Raw genomic sequence first — 11,964 nt, 5'->3', positions numbered from 1 at the left:
TACAGGTACATATATAATTCCTCTATTTAAACAAATTTTATCATCATAAAACAAGTTTACAGGATAAAAACGTACACTAGGCTTAAAGTTGAAAGAGGTCAAATGGTTTTTTGTTGTTGACTAAAGGTTCTAAAATTTTGAATTGATCACACTGAATTCATTGTAAAGATTTGTATGCAGGCTTTGGCTAAACCACAAAATGAAGTACCAACAAAATTACAATTGTTCACCAAATAAAACGCTGAAAATGGCCCCGTTGATGTAGGTCAGGATATGAAGCTTGAAGGAATATATGTCTATTTCATTTATATTAACCAACAGAAGTCTTATAAATATAATTTAATTGATAATTTTAGTTTTTGTTCAAGAAGCTGGCCAGTCAAAGTTTCAGTCCAGATGGCAGATGAGTAGCAACTCCATGGAAGATGGTTACTTAAATTTTCAACCAAGTCCGAGGCTTTGCCATGTAAGCAATCAAGCAGCAAGGATAGCAGCTGGAATGAAGATTAATAATTACATTGATCTTCAAACAAGTCTGAGGCTTTGTCATGAAAGAAATAATGCAAGTATATTTAAGCCAATTAATTCTCTACATTATCAGAAAAAATGTGATAATTAAAGTCTATAAGGAATATCTGTAAGGCAACACACATTTTTGTTATTTTGCACATTTACAACACACACAAATAGATATTTATCAGTTTGATAAATGTTTTTCTGGTACAGGAATAAAATTTTAAACCATGAAAAGTAAATCCTAATAAAATTTTTTACTTCAAGGGAGACTAGTACAATAAACAGCAAGAATGTTTCTTTCATGGGGAGATAACTCTCCTCACGATTACACAATCAGAATACAGAATAGATTAATAAAAATTTAGGCTGGCAATTTAACAAATTGGTAAAATATATAATTTGTGTCAATTTTAATTCCTTTTTAGGTTATAAAACAGTGCCAATGTTTTCATGAAGGGAGTAAGACTTGTGGTATAAGATATCTTAAATACAAGTACGTATATAATTCCTCTATATAAACAAATTTTATCGTCATAAAACAAGTTTACAGGATAAAAACGTGCACTAGGCTTAAAGTTGATAGAGGTCATATGGTTTTTTGTTGTTGACTAAAGGTTCTAAAATTTTAAATTGGTCACACTGAATTCATTGTAAAGACTTGTATGCAGGCTTTAACTAAACCACGGAATGAAGTACCAACAAAATTACAATTGTTCACCAAATTGGCCCCGTTGATGTAGGTCAGGATATGAAGCTTGAAGGAATATATGTCTATTTCATTTATATTAACCAACAGAAGTCTTATAAATATAATTTAATTGATAATTTTAGTTTTTGTTCAAGAAGCCGGCCAGTCCAAGTTTCAGTCCAGATGGCAGATGAGTAGCAACTCCATGGAAGATGTTTACTTAAATCTTCAACCAAGTCCGAGGCTTTGCCATGTAAGCAATCAAGCAGCAAGGATAGCAGCTGGAATGAAGATTAATAATTATATTGATCTTCAAACAAGTCTGAGGCTTTGTCATGAAAGAAATAATGCAAGTATATTTAAGCCAATTAATTCTGTACATTATCAGGAAAAATGGGATAAAGTCTATAAGGAATATCTGTAAGGCAACACACATTTTTGTTATTTTGCACATTTACAACACACACAAATAGATATTTATCAGTTTGATAAATGTTTTTCTGGTACAGGAATTAAATTTTATACCATGAAAAGTAAATCCTAATAGAATTTTTACTTCAAGGGAGACTAGTACAATAAACAGCAAGAATGTTTCTTTCAGTGGGAGATAACTCACTATTACACAATCAGAATACAGAATAGATTAATAAAAATTTAGGCTGACAATTTAACAAATTTGTAAAATATATAATTTGTGTCAATTTTAATTCCTTTTTAGGTTATAAAACAGTGCCAATGTTTTCATGAAGGGGAGTAAGACTTGTGGTATAAGATATCTTAAATACAAGTACGTATATAATTCCTCTATTTAAAAAAATTTTATCATCATAAAATAAGTTTACAGGGAAAAAATGTGCACTGAGTAGGCTTAAAGTTGTAAGAGGTCAAATGTTTTTTTGTTGTTGGCTAAAGGTTATAAAATTTTGAATTGATCACACTGATGTCATTGTAAAGACTAATGTATGCAAACTTTGACCAAACCCCAAAATGAAGTACCAACAAAATTACAATTGTTCACCAAATAAGACTCCATTGATGAAAGTCAGGATATGAAGCTTGAAGGAATGTCTATTTCGTTTATATTGACCAACAGCAGTCTTATAAATATAATCTAATTTATAATTTTAGTTTTTGTTCCAGTAGCCGGCCAGTACCAAGTTTCAATCCAGATGGCAGATGAGTAGCAACTCCATGGAAGATGTTTATTTAAATCTTCAACCAAGTCCAAAGCTTTGCCATGTAAACAATCAAGCAGCAAGGATAGCAGCTGGAATGAAGATTAATTATTACATTGATCTTCAACCAAGTCTGAGGCTTTGTCATGAAAGAAATAATGCAAGTATATCTAAGCCAATTAGTTCTGTACATAATCAGGGAAAATGTGAGAAAGTTTATAAGGATTATCTATAAGGCAACACACATTTTTGTTATTTTGCACATTTACAACACACAAAAAAAAGATATTTATCAGTTTGATAAATGTTTTTCCTGGACACGAATACAATTTTATATCATTAAAAATAAATCCTGATAGAACTTTTCACTTCAAGGGAGACTAGTACAATAAACAGCAAGAAAGTTTCTTTCAGTGGGGAATAACTCACTATTACGCAATCAGAATACAGAATAGATTAATAAAAATTTAGGCTGGCAATTTAACAAATTTGTAAAATATATAATTTGTGTCAATTTCAATTCCTTTTTAGGTTATAAAACAGTGCCAATGTTTTCATGAAGGGGAGTAAGACTTGTGGTATAAGATATCTTAAATACAAGTACGTATATAATTCCTCTATTTAAACAAATTTTATCATCATAAAACAAGTTTACAGGATAAAAACGTACACTAGGCTTAAAGTTGAAAGAGGTCAAATGGTTTTTTGTTGTTGACTAAAGGTTCTAAAATTTTGAATTGATCACACTGAATTCATTGTAAAGATTTGTATGCAGGCTTTGGCTAAACCACAAAATGAAGTACCAACAAAATTACAATTGTTCACCAAATAAAACGCTGAAAATGGCCCGTTGATGTAGGTCAGGATATGAAGCTTGAAGGAATATGTCTATTTCATTTATATTAACCAACAGAAGTCTTATAAATATAATTTAATTGATAATTTTAGTTTTTGTTCAAGAAGCCGGCCAGTCAAAGTTTCAGTCCAGATGGCAGATGAGTAGCAACTCCATGGAAGATGGTTACTTAAATCTTCAACCAAGTCCGAGGCTTTGCCATGTAAGCAATCAAGCAGCAAGGATAGCAGCTGGAATGAAGATTAATAATTACATTGATCTTCAAACAAGTCTGAGGCTTTGTCATGAAAGAAATAATGCAAGTATATTTAAGCCAATTAATTCTGTACATTATCAGGAAAAATGTGATAATTAAAGTCTATAAGGAATATCTGTAAGGCAACACACATTTTTGTTATTTTGCACATTTACAACACACACAAATAGATATTTATCAGTTTGATAAATGTTTTTCTGGTACAGGAATAAAATTTTATACCATGAAAAGTAAATCCTAATAAAATTTTTACTTCAAGGGAGACTAGTACAATAAACAGCAAGAATGTTTCTTTCATGGGGAGATAACTCTCCTCACGATTACACAATCAGAATACAGAATAGATTAATAAAAATTTAGGCTGGCAATTTAACAAATTGGTAAAATATATAATTTGTGTCAATTTTAATTCCTTTTTAGGTTATAAAACAGTGCCAATGTTTTCATGAAGGGAGTAAGACTTGTGGTATAAGATATCTTAAATACAAGTACGTATATAATTCCTCTATATAAACAAATTTTATCGTCATAAAACAAGTTTACAGGATAAAAACGTGCACTAGGCTTAAAGTTGATAGAGGTCATATGGTTTTTTGTTGTTGACTAAAGGTTCTAAAATTTTGAATTGATCACACTGAATTCATTGTAAAGATTTGTATGCAGGCTTTGGCTAAACCACAAAATGAAGTACCAACAAAATTACAATTGTTCACCAAATAAAACGCTGAAAATGGCCCGTTGATGTAGGTCAGGATATGAAGCTTGAAGGAATATGTCTATTTCATTTATATTAACCAACAGAAGTCTTATAAATATAATTTAATTGATAATTTTAGTTTTTGTTCAAGAAGCCGGCCAGTCAAAGTTTCAGTCCAGATGGCAGATGAGTAGCAACTCCATGGAAGATGGTTACTTAAATCTTCAACCAAGTCCGAGGCTTTGCCATGTAAGCAATCAAGCAGCAAGGATAGCAGCTGGAATGAAGATTAATAATTACATTGATCTTCAAACAAGTCTGAGGCTTTGTCATGAAAGAAATAATGCAAGTATATTTAAGCCAATTAATTCTGTACATTATCAGGAAAAATGTGATAATTAAAGTCTATAAGGAATATCTGTAAGGCAACACACATTTTTGTTATTTTGCACATTTACAACACACACAAATAGATATTTATCAGTTTGATAAATGTTTTTCTGGTACAGGAATAAAATTTTATACCATGAAAAGTAAATCCTAATAAAATTTTTACTTCAAGGGAGACTAGTACAATAAACAGCAAGAATGTTTCTTTCATGGGGAGATAACTCTCCTCACGATTACACAATCAGAATACAGAATAGATTAATAAAAATTTAGGCTGGCAATTTAACAAATTGGTAAAATATATAATTTGTGTCAATTTTAATTCCTTTTTAGGTTATAAAACAGTGCCAATGTTTTCATGAAGGGAGTAAGACTTGTGGTATAAGATATCTTAAATACAAGTACGTATATAATTCCTCTATATAAACAAATTTTATCGTCATAAAACAAGTTTACAGGATAAAAACGTGCACTAGGCTTAAAGTTGATAGAGGTCATATGGTTTTTTGTTGTTGACTAAAGGTTCTAAAATTTTAAATTGGTCACACTGAATTCATTGTAAAGACTTGTATGCAGGCTTTAACTAAACCACGGAATGAAGTACCAACAAAATTACAATTGTTCACCAAATTGGCCCCGTTGATGTAGGTCAGGATATGAAGCTTGAAGGAATATATGTCTATTTCATTTATATTAACCAACAGAAGTCTTATAAATATAATTTAATTGATAATTTTAGTTTTTGTTCAAGAAGCCGGCCAGTCCAAGTTTCAGTCCAGATGGCAGATGAGTAGCAACTCCATGGAAGATGTTTACTTAAATCTTCAACCAAGTCCGAGGCTTTGCCATGTAAGCAATCAAGCAGCAAGGATAGCAGCTGGAATGAAGATTAATAATTATATTGATCTTCAAACAAGTCTGAGGCTTTGTCATGAAAGAAATAATGCAAGTATATTTAAGCCAATTAATTCTGTACATTATCAGGAAAAATGGGATAAAGTCTATAAGGAATATCTGTAAGGCAACACACATTTTTGTTATTTTGCACATTTACAACACACACAAATAGATATTTATCAGTTTGATAAATGTTTTTCTGGTACAGGAATTAAATTTTATACCATGAAAAGTAAATCCTAATAGAATTTTTACTTCAAGGGAGACTAGTACAATAAACAGCAAGAATGTTTCTTTCAGTGGGAGATAACTCACTATTACACAATCAGAATACAGAATAGATTAATAAAAATTTAGGCTGACAATTTAACAAATTTGTAAAATATATAATTTGTGTCAATTTTAATTCCTTTTTAGGTTATAAAACAGTGCCAATGTTTTCATGAAGGGGAGTAAGACTTGTGGTATAAGATATCTTAAATACAAGTACGTATATAATTCCTCTATTTAAACAAATTTTATCTAGCATCGGTAGTCTTAAAGTTGTAAGAGGTCAAATGTTTTTTTGTTGTTGACTAAAGGTTCTAAAATTTGAATTGATCACACTGATGTCATTGTAAAGACTAATGTATGCAGACTTTTGCTAAACCACGAAATAAAGTACCAACAAAATTACAATTGTTCCTCAATGAATTGGTGCCCAAGAAAATAAAGAAATCTACAATTATATGCAAACCATATTCCAACACTGATTCTATTTATTTTGTAAGATTTTTTTATTGACTAAACATTTTACTTTTCAGGCTAGCAATAATTACTGCTTTTCGGTAAGGATAGAGTTTTAGAATGATCATTAGAGTAGACTTTTGAGGTAAGAAAAAACCATTGCATAGATTTATAAACTTGTTAATTACAGATTATGTAAATGCCCTTAAATTTTGTTTAAGTCTGTGACATTTAAGACAAAAGCTAGGCATGTGGGTTTCACAGAAGTCTAAGGGTGAAATGGGATTGGCTGATTTTTTATTAGCATGACACAGGAAAGTCAAGGGTCTGGGATTAGATGGAAAGCCATAATACTTGGTCAAATTGTTTTCCATCGTGTGTAGTTGACCATAATGTACCACCATTTTGATTTGACAATTTTTAAAGAAGTCATGGGAAGTCTATCACAATTTTAAATATTATGACCAAAAATCAACTTCTGAACACAACTCTCTGATCGAGACTCTTTTACAGAAAGCTCCTGTACGTAATTGGATTGTTTTTCCATTATGTATAGTTATAAAAATAAGGAGATGTGGTTTAACTGCTAATGAGACAAACTATCCACCAAAGTTTAAATGAAGTGGATGGAAGCAATTATTGTCACATTGATGTTTTCTCTGCATCTTCTTTCACCTTGATATGTTATATATCACATATTTCTATATAATGTACATAAGTATACCAACAGTGATTACTTTTTTACTATTTTCAATGACTAAATATTTTATTTTTCAGGTTAGCATTAAAGCTTGTCCTTACAGATTGATGTTGGAAATGGCTATTAGAGTATACTTTAAAAGGTAAAGAACTATTTTATAGATTAAAAAAAAAAATCTATTTTTAAATCATGTAAGTTCCCACAATTTTTATAATCTTTTTACAATTTAAAGTTCTCTGGAATGACATTTCAAGTTTTAGGAAGCGAAAAATTATGATTTTGAAAGTTTCTCTGCTTTAATTGTTATTCCCAGTTTGCTATTTGTTGCCTGTTTCAGTTTCTTAAAATATTACAGAAAATTGAAAAGTGTATTTCTTTTTCAGATAATAATTACTGTGGCTGAAGGATATAATTATGTGATTAATTCTACATACTCCTTGGAGATGTTGTGAAGGTTGTTAATATGTTGACAGCTGGGCATGCTCTCTTTGCAAGACATCAGATTAAAATCCCCATTCTGACAGGACATGACTGCTGATTTGTATATCCTGCGCTACCAAACAGATGCCTTACTTTTGCAAGGATTTTACTGCCAGTCTGAAGAAGACCAAGAGTGACCTTATTTCCGTTTGGGGTCTTTCTAACTCTACCGAACAGTTTCCAATATGAACAGTTCATATAAATCTTGCATAAACAAGAGCAAGAATGTAGTTGATAAATTCTAAGATAATTAATTAAAGATTATCCATTTTCCACAAGAGTGGAAGTTTTAGTTAAGGTTAGTGTATTGTGTTTTGAATTTTCACTTAACTTTCTTTTTCTCTCTTCCATTAAATGCTATGGATTTTTGAAGTCCATGGTTCAAGTTTCTTAAACATCAATAACCATGTCAAACCTTCTTGGAATTTTGTGAAAACTTACACAGCAGTAACACAGACAAATCTTTGGGGTTCTGCGTAATCCTTTCAAAAGTTTTTTATTGCTGTTATTACAAGTTGTGTAGTGTACATGCATGTGTTCATTATTTTTACTTGTATCATATACATGTTTTTTGATTGATGATTAAACTGTAAAACTATTGTAATTTGAGCAGTACCAGAGTAAATGAATGATTTACAAAGCATCCATAAAACTTTTCATGCATTGAGTTATGCCAAGGCCAAAAAAAAACCCAGAATATTGATGAATTAACATCCTATTTTCAGGGAATGTCAAATAATAGTTTTTGTAAAACAATAATTTGTGTACTGAGTGTGCTTAATGAAATGTAAAATTTAGTATGTTATTGAATTACAGACCACCTTAATTTATAAATGTCCATATTTTGAGTTAAAGCCGATAGACTTTTCTATAATTTTGATATAATTTGTCTCATAAGTAGTGCACTACACCTTAAAAAACTGTCAAAACAAGAATAATTTTTTGTATTTGTGTTTATTGTCTAAAAGAAATGCACTTTGAAATAACTGTTCTTGGGCCTAAGAGATGAGTTCAGTAAATGTAGATTTTTCAAATTCCGTGATAAGCAGCTATGTACATAAAAGTTGAATTAGTTGAATTCCATCTTAAAGAGTTCGCTTAGTCTGTAAAAAAAATCACTTTTCAAAGATAAGTGTACCCATTTCCTTTCATATGAAACTTTTTCTTCTTCTGTAGAATAGTTAGTGGTTCAAATATATGCCTGTTGAGAATAAAAGTACATGCAAGTTTCAGAATTTCCACTAAAAAATGAAAATAAAATTTGCATCAAAGTACACTGTCTGCAAAAAAAGTTCAATGCAAGAGTCTTATTACACTCAGACTTTTTGTATCATGTCAATTTATCATAGAAATAACCAAAAAGAAACAAATGTCTCTTTCCTATAGCTTCTATATGCACTTTTATATGTAAATATGTGTTACGGCTTTAATTGACCTGAACTTATTGTTAGTCTTGTATCTCCTTGGACCATTTCCTAACTGTGTGGTATGCTATTGTAAGTTTTCCATCCAGAAAGAATTATTTATGGCAAAATTGCTTCACAAATTTTAATTTAGTGGACAAAATTACATTTTTTTTTAAACAAACCCCCCCCCCCCCCCTCATACCATCTTTAATTTTCATTTTATTTAATGCATAAAATAACAAGCCCCCTATTTAAAATATGCGTTGAAATGGGATAAATAAACTTGGTTATCAGAATTTGTGATTGTCTCCCCTTATTAAAAAGAACTTATGCCAGTGTAGGAATTTTACTGGAAATATTTCATTGTAAAGGAGGGCCTTCAATACAATTTGAAGTAGTAAGCTGAAATCTAAAAGTAGGTGGCTATTTGACATGCCAACATACTAACTTGCTGCCTTTACGTCATGGGGTCTGGGGGTAATTAGAGCAGAATCTTGCATTCTTGCAATCTCCTGGCATCTATCTTTCAAATTACATTTATTAATGTATGGAATTAAGGAAGTTCGCTTGTCGTGTTTTGGGATATTTGTCAAATCTTAAGAATTCTCTGGTTTTAATCATTTGATTGTCGTAAAAACATTTGCCCATTGAACCTGTACTTTTATTCCCCAAGCCCCACCTACAATATAAGAGGGGCATTATGTTTTCTGGTCTGTGCGTCTGTTGGTTAGTACACCTGTTCCCTATGATATGATCTTTTTAATTTAAATGCCAAATTAAAAGTTTTGACCCCAATTTTAAGATCCACTCAACATGAAAAATGATAGTGTAAGTGGGGCATCCGTGTACTATGGATACATTCTTGTTCTATTTAAAAATGTTTTACATGTATAATGATAAGCCATCTGTAAAAGTCTCATTAAATTTTAATAATTTTTTAATAGTTTTTGAGAACTTAAACTTGTCAATGTTAAAGCTATGATAAGTCTAGAGAGAATATTTTTCCTGCCAAATTTCAATGGTTTATATCTTGGCAACAAGCACATTGACCTTTAAATTATTTTTGCTCTTTTGATTCCTTTATTAGTCACGTATCAATATAAACTAGTGTTTTGAAAAGTTCATTATTTTGAAACTGAAAAGAAAACTACTTTCCCTTTAAAAAAAAAACACATAACAGCTATGATAAAATCTTTAAATTTCAGCCTTTTCATACTTCATATAATTTTGTTTTGCTCATACATCGGTGACAATTCGTAATTATCTAATATTATAGGGGATGATATCTATTTGTTTGTCCATCATTATCTCCAATTCAAATCTCCAATATGTAATCCCTAAAGTGCATGCCTCGAGTACATATATGTAAAGTTGGGTTACATTAAAACAGAATTTAAGGTTTCAGCAACACCTGAGGGATTGCTCCAGTAATTTAAGAAGATAGACAAGTTTTGGTTCCTACGGCACCCTCATCAGGATTAAAACTACAGAAGAGCACAAAATTCCCAAGTGATGTGTTCTTCACAATTTGTCACCATAAGAAGAAATTACAAATAGAGTGAAAGTTGTTATGACAGTAAACTGCTTTAAGAATGTTAAATAAAATATGTTTTTTGCAAATTTGGACGACAATTAATTGCAATTATGTACCATTTCAACAATAGAAGTAGTATAGACTTGCAAATCCATACCATTCCAACACTGGAAGTAGTATGGTTGTCTGAGCGAAGCCAATTGGAAGTATGTACCTCTTAGTGAAGCTAATTGGGAGCACACCCTCTGTCTTGTTGCGAAGCTGATTGGAAGCAGTACATATATACCTCTGTCTGCAAAAGCTAATTAGAAGCAGTACCCCTGGCAGAGTGGTCCCAATTAGAGGCATGTAACTCTGAGGGAAGCCAATTGGAAGCATGTACCTCTGCAAAATTTGATTAAAAATTATTCAACAAATTTTATTTAACATCCTTTTTAAAGTTTACTTTCCAAATATACATACAGCCAATAATAATGGTTTTTTTTAAAATAAAATCATGTATAAAGACCATTTGTGTCAAATTTTCCTGAAATCGTGAAAATACATAGGCGGATCCAAGGGGTTGGCCCTGGGGGTCCCGGGCCCACCCTTTCATGGGAAAAATTTGGTTGATTATATAGGGAATCATTGAAGCATGACTGGAGCGGGCCCCCCCTTAGGTCAGTCAACGGCCCCCCCTTAGGTCAGTCAACGGGCCCCCCCTTAGGAAAAGTTCTGGATTAGCTACTGAAATATGATAAAAATGAATTATTTCAAAAGAATTGTTACACAAATTTAACTCAAAATACTCTTAATATGTAGAGATGATATTCCAGTTTGGTCTTTTTTTGGTTTTCCCCTTGTGTTTATCTTTTATAAGAAAAAAGTTAAGTATGTCTTTCCATTAGATGGAAATATCCAAGAAACCAAAATGTCTAGTATAAAATGTCTGAAATTTGACCGATCATCTATAAAAGTAGTGAATGAAGGAACATGTATAATTATGTATTTGAATTGACTAGGTGAATAAAAAGCGTGTAAGCAAACTTTGGTTTTTTATTTTCAATAAATTCATTTAAATGTAAAATACAATAAAATATTTTTTTTAGATTAAATTGTCAGAGGATGGGGTAGATACATCCGTTTTTAAGTTAATGAATTCTAAAGAACAGAATTTGCAATCATATCAATTTGTTAATATATTTGGTCTTGAAAAATCCTTGAAATTAAATAATTACTCTTTGCATCAAATAGATTTTACTCAAAATTATTTTGTTATGAAGTAGTTTAAGTGAAAATGGAAACCCTTATTATTTCTTTTAACTGTTTTGAATTATCAACCTCATATACACTTTAAAAATTTGATTTTAATAAATGAAGAAAATAGTTGACAAATTTCAGTTTAAATTCAAATTGTAGATTTGACATGATAAATTATGAGATTTATTATTTTTCTTAACGACTCCCTAGTAAGCTTTAGATTAGAAAATCTTGAAAAAGAAAAAGAAAAAAAGGTGTACTGGCAGTGAAAGGATTAATCATTTTAGAACAAATTCAAAGTTTTCCAATGTTTATAGCTGCATGTGCAAAAAATGCATGCATACTAGGAATTGGTATTTGTTTACTTGACAAAAAGAGGATTTTTATTTTCAGTCTTCAGGTCA

At 30.8% G+C, this 11,964-nt stretch overlaps 1 long non-coding RNA gene across 3 annotated transcripts; it reads left to right on the top strand.

Moving 5' to 3' along the window:
* The first annotated feature begins 4 nt into the window (after positions 1-4).
* LOC139520069 (uncharacterized) lies at positions 5-9,571 on the top strand. 3 transcript variants are annotated; one of them, XR_011663810.1, is made up of 12 exons: positions 5-1,009; positions 1,360-1,553; positions 1,923-1,991; positions 2,333-2,539; positions 2,911-2,979; positions 3,328-3,979; positions 4,328-4,979; positions 5,318-5,523; positions 5,893-5,961; positions 6,279-6,346; positions 6,979-7,043; positions 7,285-9,571. It is a non-coding gene; the product is annotated as an uncharacterized lncRNA (long non-coding RNA). The 3 variants fall into 3 exon arrangements; XR_011663811.1 differs by having other exon boundaries at positions 1,348-1,553; positions 5,330-5,523; XR_011663809.1 differs by having other exon boundaries at positions 1,348-1,553.
* Positions 9,572-11,964: the final 2,393 nt, after the last annotated feature.

This window comes from Mytilus edulis, chromosome 4, assembly GCF_963676685.1.
Source record: "Mytilus edulis chromosome 4, xbMytEdul2.2, whole genome shotgun sequence".
In the NCBI taxonomy this organism is placed as follows: Eukaryota; Metazoa; Mollusca; class Bivalvia; order Mytilida; family Mytilidae; genus Mytilus; species Mytilus edulis.
The sequence above is the reverse complement of the archived record's forward strand: the minus strand, read 5'-3'. Positions and strand labels throughout refer to the sequence as shown.